Source organism: Oncorhynchus masou, chromosome 20 (assembly GCF_036934945.1).
Source record: "Oncorhynchus masou masou isolate Uvic2021 chromosome 20, UVic_Omas_1.1, whole genome shotgun sequence".
Lineage (NCBI taxonomy): Eukaryota > Metazoa > Chordata > Actinopteri > Salmoniformes > Salmonidae > Oncorhynchus > Oncorhynchus masou.
This window is the reverse complement of record NC_088231.1, coordinates 31,995,170-32,003,115: the sequence shown is the minus strand read 5'-3', so window position 1 is coordinate 32,003,115 and position 7,946 is coordinate 31,995,170. Positions and strand designations below refer to the sequence as shown.

The 7,946-nt window shown below is 45.5% G+C and overlaps 1 pseudogene; it reads right to left on the bottom strand.

Annotated features, from left to right (window-relative positions):
- Positions 1 to 996: 996 nt before the first annotated feature.
- The window catches only part of LOC135506637 (dorsal-ventral patterning tolloid-like protein 1), an 80,906-nt pseudogene continuing 73,956 nt past the window's right edge, over positions 997 to 7,946 (bottom strand).

Sequence of the window (7,946 nt, the reverse complement as noted above, 5' to 3'; positions counted from 1 at the left end):
TACAGAGGGACAGGATCACCAGGAGCTTGGCACATACAATACATGAGACAACTCTTTACACACACACACACACACACACACACACCTGACTAGTTTCCTCTTTTTTTTATTTAACAATAAATCTTTCAAGTTCTGCAAACTCATTGTCAAATCAAATTATTCAAAACAAACAAACAAACAAACAAATAACAACTAATGTTAGAGAGACTCAAGAACGTACATTTGGTTCTAAGGCAATATAAGTGCTGTCAAAACCCAACGTTGTCAGGACGTTTTCAGAAGAACGTTGTCAGAACGTTGTCAGAAAGACATTGTCTCTCAGTTTGTATAATGTTTGCCTGAACGTTGTCAGAATGTTTTCTAAGCAGAACATTGTCAGGACTTTGTCAAACCTCAAAAATGGTCAGAACGTTGTCAGCACCGTAAGTTGTCTGGCCGTTGTCTGAACGCAGTCCTCTCGGTTTGTATGAGGTTTGTCTGAAACGTTGTCTGAACAGGAAGTTGTCAGAAAGTTATCGGGATGTTGTCTCTCAGTTTGTATAATGTTGCCTCAGCGTTACCTCATGCTTCTCTCAGTCAGTCAGCCAATCAGTCAGTCAGCCAGTCCATCAGTGAATCAGTCAGCCAATCAGTCAGCCAGCCAGTCCATCAGTGAATCAGTCAGCCAATCAGTCAGTCAGCCAGTCCATCAGTGAATCAGTCAGCCAATCAGTCAGTCAGCCAGTCCATCAGTGAATCAGTCAGCCAATCAGTCAGTCAGCCAGTCCATCAGTGAATCAGTCAGCCAATCAGTCAGTCAACCTCCACCAAACAGCCAGTAAAAGTCAGTCAGCCAGTCCAATCAGACATCAGTCAGCCAGTAAAACAGTCAGCCAGTCCATCAGCCAATCAAACAGTCAGTCAGCCAGTCAATCAGTCAGTCAGTCAGCCAGTCAGTCAGTCAACCAGCCAATCAGACAGTCAAACAGTCAGTTAGCCAATCAAATAGTCATCCAGTCACTCAGTCAACCAGCCAATCAGACAGTCAATCAGTCAGCCAGTAAAATAGTCATCCAGTAACTCAGTCAAATAGTCAGCGACTCAGTCAGCCAAACAGCCAGTCAGTTATTTAGTCCAGTTCCATGTATTAAATCCAGTTCCTGTTCACACTCCAGTTTCAGAATTTAATCCAGTTTCAGTATTTAATCCAGTTTCAGTATTTAATCCTGTTTCAGTATTTAATCCAGTTTCAGAATTTAATCCAGTTTCAGTATTTAAGACTGTTTCAGTATTTAATCCAGTTTCAGTATTTAATCCAGTTTCAGTATTTAATCCAGTTTCAGTATTTAATCCTGTTTCAGTATTTAATCCAGTTTCAGAATTTAATCCAGTTTCACTATTGAATCCTGTTTCAGTATTTAATCCAGTTTCAGAATTTAATCCAGTTTCAGTATTGAATCCTGTTTCAGTATTTAATCCAGTTTCCGTATTTAATCCTGTTTCAGTATTTAATCCAGTTTACGTATTTAATCCAGTTTCAGTATTTAATCCAGTTCCCGTCGTTAAAGCAGTTCCATTAATCCTGTTGCAGTGTGAAGCTGTGATCCAGTCTCTCTTCACATGTAGTCCTCAGAGTTCTAGAAGCTCCCCTGTTGAGAGATGGACTGATCAGTCCTCCCCTCTCTCCTCTGGTTCTCACCCACACTCACTCCTCTCTTCAAAACTGTGTGTGTGTGTGTGTGTGTGTGTGTGTGTGTGTGTGTGTGTGTGTGTGTGTGTGTGTGTGTGTGTGTGTGTGTGTGTGTCTGTTTGGCGCCTGTCAGTCAGAGGAGAAAAGGGGCCTGTGGTTGTCTTGTCGGCACAGTGAGGCTAGGGGTCGGGGTGTTGTGACATCACTTCCTGGTGTGAAGGTTCTGCTGGAACTGGGTGCTGGTGTAGCGGATGTGGAACCCCTTCTTACTGATGGTGTCGTCGCTATGGAAACGGATCAACACCGCGTCACCCGCAGAGTAGATCTCCTCTCTGGGCTGGGGAGGGAGGGAGAGATGACAGAGGATGAGAGGGGAGAGATGACAGAGGATGAGAGAGAGAGAGAGAGATGAGAGAGAGAGAAAGAGAGAGAGATGACAGAGGATGAGAGGGAGAGAGAGATGAGAGAGGATGAGAGGGAGAGAGATGACAGAGGATGAGAGAGAGAGAGATGACAGAGGATGAGAGAGAGAGAGAGAGAGAGAGAGAGAGAGAGATGAGAGAGAGAAAGAGAGAGAGATGACAGAGGGGGATGAGAGGGAGAGAGGAGAGAGAGGATGAGAGGGAGAGAGATGAGACAGAGAGAGAGGGAGAGGGAGGGAGGGAGATGACAGAGGATGAGAGGGAGAGAGATGAGAGAGGATGAGAGGGAGGGAGGGAGGGAGGGAGAGACAGAGGATGAGAGAGAAGATGGGATAGAGAGAGAGAAAGAGAGGGATCAGAGGGATTTTCAGAGAAATGACAGAGAGAGAGATAACTGAGAGAGAGAGAGACAACAAATACCGAGATGAGATAACTGAGAGGGATGAGGAGAGTGAGAGAGAGAGAGATAACTGAGACAGAGAGATAGAGAGAGACCAAGAGAGAGACCAAGAGATGACAGATCGATCAGAGAGAGAGGGGCTATGACAGAGGTAGAGGTTACCCTGCCTACGGAGAGAGACAAGGAGAGACAGAGAAGATAACTGAGAAATACCGGTAACCAGGGCTGTAGAGGTGAGAAGATGGAGCATTCCTGGCTAGAGATAATAACAGTAGATGAATACATACAGTACAGTTGTATAATAAAACAGATAAAAACATTATCCACATATTGTTGGATTTTGGTCACGACCAAGATACCTGACATTGCAACAAATAAAGCTACCCGGAGCTGGTTCCTGGTTACCCTGCCTACGACGGCCAAGATAACTGACAACAAACACTGGTAACCAGGGCTAGTTCCTGGTTACCCTGCCTACGGCCAAGATAACTGACAACAAACACTGGTAACCAGGGCTGGTAACCAGGGCTAGTTCCTGGTTACCCTGCCTATGGCCAACATAACTGACAACAAATACCGGTAACCAGGGCTAGTTCCTGGTTACCCTGCCAGGGCTACGGCCAAGATACCTGACAACAGATACTGGTAACCAGGGCCCTGCCTACTGCCAGTTCCTGGTTACCTGACAACAAATACTGCCTACGGCCAAGATAACTGACAACAGATACTGGTACCAGGGCTAGTTCCTGGTTACCCTGCCTACGGCCAAGATAACTGACAACAAACACTGGTAACCAGGGCTAGTTCCTGGTTACCCTGCCTACGGCCAAGATAACTGACAACAAACACTGGTAACCAGGGCTAGTTCCTGGTTACCCTGCCTACCTGGTTACCAAGATACCTGACAACAGATACTGGTAACCAGGGCTAGTTCCTGGTTACCCTGCCTACGGCCAAGATAACTGACAACAAACACTGGTAACCAGGGCTAGTTCCTGGTTACCTGACAACAAATACCTACGGCCAAGATAACTGACAACAAATACCGGTAACCAGGGCTAGTTCCTGGTTACCCTGCCTACGGCCAAGATAACTGACAACAAACAAATACCGGTAACCATGGCTAGTTCCTGGATACCTGACAACAAATACTGCCTGGTTACCCTGGCCAAGATAACTGACAACAAACACTGGTAACCAGGGCTAGTTCCTGGTTACCCTGCCTACCAAGATAACTGACCAAGATAACTGACAACAAATACCGGTAACCAGGGCTAGTTCCTGGTTACCCTGCCTACGACAACAGATACTGGTACCAAGATAACTGACAACAAACACTGGTAACCAGGGCTAGTTCCTGGTTACCCTGCCTACGGCCAAGATAACTGACAACAGATACTGGTAACCAGGGCTAGTTCCTGGTTACCCTGCCTACGGCCAAGATAACTGACAACAGATACTGGTAACCAGGGCTAGTTCCTGGTTACCCTGCCTACGGCCAAGATAACTGACAACAAACACTGGTAACCAGGGCTAGTTCCTGGTTACCCTGCCTATGGCCAAGATAACTGACAACAAATACCGGTAACCAGGGACTAGTTCCTGGTTCCTGGTTACCCTGCCTACGGCCAAGATAACTGACAACAGAACACTGGTAACCAGGGCTAGTTCCTGGTTACCCTGCCTACGGCCAAGATAACTGACAACAGATACTGGTAACCAGGGCTAGTTCCTGGTTACCCTGCCTACGGCCAAGATAACTGACAACATACACTGGTAACCAGGGCTAGTTCCTGGTTACCCTGCCTACGGCCAAGATACCTGACAACAGATACTGGTAACCAGGGCTAGTTCCTGGTTACCCTGCCTACGGCCAAGATAACTGACAACAAACATTGGTAACCAGGGCTAGTTCCTGGTTACCCTGCCTATGGCCAAGATAACTGACAACAAATACCTAGTTCCTGGTTACCCTGCCTACGGCCACCTGACAACAAATACCGGGCTAGTTCCTGGTTACCCTGCCTACGGCCAAGATAACTGACAACAAACACTGGTAACCAGGGCTAGGGCTGGTTCCTGGTTACCCTGCCCAAGGACCAAGATAACTGACAACAAACACTGGTAACCAGGGCTACCCTGTTCAAGATAACTGACAACAGATACTGGTAACCCTGCCTACGGCCAAGATAACTGACAACATACACTGGTAACCCCCTCAGGGCTAGTTAATTCCTGGTTACCCTGCCTACAAGATAACTGACAACAGATACATAACTGACAACAGATACTGGTAACCAGGGCTAGTTCCTGGATGACAACAAACACTAACCAGGGTTATGTATGTGATTCAATAACATTCAATGACACCTCTACCCCATCTAACCCCCCGCCCATCCTTACACCAGAACCACAGAACCGTCCCAGTCTGTGTGAGTTAGAGTCATTATGTGATACCCCAGAACCACAGAACCGACCCAGTCTGTGTGAGTTAGAGTCATTATGTGATACCCCTCCTTACCCCAGAACCACAGAACCGTCCCAGAACCACAGAACCATCAGTGTGAGTTAGAGTCATTATGTGATACCCTCCTTACCCCAGAACCACAGAACCATCCCAGTCTGTGTGAGTTAGAGTCATTATGTGATACCCTCCTACCCCAGAACCACAGAACCATCCCAGTCTGTGTGAGTTAGAGTCATTATGTGATACCCCTCCTTACCCCAGAACCACAGAACCATCCCAGTCTGTGTGAGTTAGAGTCATTATGTGATACCCTCCTTACCCCAGAACCACAGAACCATCCCAGTCTGTGTGAGTTAGAGTCATTATGTGATACCCCTCCTTACCCCAGAACCACAGAACCGTCCCAGTCAGTGTGAGCTGGAGTCATTATGTGATACCCCTCCTTACCCCAGAACCACAGAACCATCCCAGTCTGTGTGAGTTAGAGTCATTATGTGATACCCTCCTTACCCCAGAACCACAGAACCAGTTAGAGCCAGTCTCTGTGTGAGTTAGAGTCATTATGTGATACCCCTCCTTACCCCAGAACCACAGAACCGTCCCAGTCTGTGTGAGTTAGAGTCCCCCTCCTTACCCCAGAACCACAGAACCATCCCAGTCTGTGTGAGTTAGAGTCATTATGTGATACCCCTCCTTACCCCAGAACCACAGAACCATCTGTGTGAGTTAGAGTCCAGTCTGTGTGAGTTAGAGTCATTATGTGATACCCTCCTTACCCCAGAACCACAGAACCATCCCAGTCTGTGTGAGTTAGAGTCATTATGTGATACCCTCTCACCCAGAACCACAGAAACCATCCCAGTCCCCTCCTTACCCCAGAACCACAGAACCGACAGTGTGAGTTAGAGTCCCCTCCTTAGAACCACAGAACCATCAGTGTGAGTTAGAGTCATTATGTGATACCCCTCCTTACCCCAGAACCACAGAACCACCCAGTCTGTGTGAGTTAGAGTCATTATGTGATACCCCCTCCTTACCCCAGAACCACAGAACCGTCCCAGTCTGTGTGAGTTAGAGTCATTATGTGATACCCCTCCTTACCCCAGAACCACAGAACCGACCCAGTCTGTGTGAGTTAGAGTCATTATGTGATACCCCTCCTTACCCCAGAACCACAGAACCGTCCCAGTCTGTGTGAGTTAGAGTCATTATGTGATACCCCTCCTTACCCCAGAACCACAGAACCATCCCAGTCTGTGTGAGTTAGAGTCATTATGTGATACCCCTCCTTACCCCAGAACCACAGAACCGACCCAGTCTCTGTGTGAGTTAGAGTCATTATGTGATACCCCTCCTTACCCCAGAACCACAGAACCGAACCCAGTCTGTGTGAGTTAGAGTCATTATGTGATACCCCTCCTTACCCCAGAACCACAGAACCATCCCAGTCTGTGTGAGTTAGAGTCATTATGTGATACCCCTCCTTACCCCAGAACCACAGAACCACCCAGTCTGTGTGAGTTAGAGTCATTATGTGATACCCCTCCTTACCCCAGAACCACAGAACCGACCCAGTCTGTGTGAGTTAGAGTCATTATGTGATACCCCTCCTTACCCCAGAACCACAGAACCATCCCAGTCTGTGTGAGTTAGAGTCATTATGTGATACCCCTCCTTACCCCAGAACCACAGAACCGACCCAGTCTGTGTGAGTTAGAGTCATTATGTGATACCCATCCCCAGAACCACAGAACCATCCCAGTAGCCCCAGAACCACAGAACCATCCCAGTCTGTGTGAGTTAGAGTCATTATGTGATACCCCTCCTTACCCCAGAACCACAGAACCATCCCAGTCTGTGTGAGCTTATGTGATACCCCTCATAAGAACCATCTGTGTGAGCAGCTCTATGTAGTCATAACCACAGTCCGCCTCCTCCACCTCGAAGGTCGTAAAGGTCAACTCTATTCCGTAACCCTCCTCTGACGTCACCAACCACTCACAGTCCGTATGGCCTGGAGAGAAGAGGAGAGCAGAGAGGAGACGAGTGTACAGTAGAGTAAAGTAAAATAGAGTAGAATAAAATAGAATAGAATAAAATAGAATAAAATAGAGTAGAGTAGAGTAAAATAGAATAGTAGAACAGAGGAGAGTAAAATAGAGTAGAGTAAATAGAGAGAGTAGAGAGATTAGAGTAGAACAGAATAGAGTAGAGTAGAGTAGAGTAGAATAGAATCGAGTAACATAGAGTAAAATAGAGTAGAACAGAGTAGAGTAAAATAGAGTAGAACAGAGGAGAGTAAAATATAGTAGAGTAAAGCAGAATAGAGTAGAATAGAAAAGAGTAGAGTAAAGCAGATTGAAGTAGAGTAGAGAAGAATATAGTAGAATAGAGTAGAATAGAGTAGAATAGAAAAGAGTAGAGTAAAGCAGATTAGAGTCGAGTAGAATATAGTAGAGTAGAATAGAATAGAATAGAGTAGAACAGATTAGAGTAGAATAGAATACAGTAGAATAGAATAGAGTAGAATAGAGTAGAATAGAATAGAGTAGAACAGAGTAGAATAGAATACAGTAGAGTAGAATAGAATAGAAAGAGTAGAGTAGAATAGAATAGAGAATAGAGAGGAGAACAGAGTAGAATAGAATACAGTAGAGTAGAATAGAAACAGAGTAGAGTAGAATAGAATAGAGAAATAGAGTAGAATAGAATACAGTAGAATAGAATAGAGTAGAACAGAGTAGAATAGAATAGAGTAGAGTAGAAGATTAGAGTAGAACAGAATGAGAGAGAATAGAGTAGAGTATAGAATAGAGTAGAACAGAGAGTAGAATAGAATAGAGTAGAGTAGAATAGAATAGAGTAGAACAGAGTAGAGTAGAATAGAATAGAGTAGAGTAGAATAGAATAGAGTAGAGTAGAATAGAGTAGAGTAGAATAGAATACAGTAGAGTAGAATAGAAGAATAGAGTAGAACAGAGAGTAGAA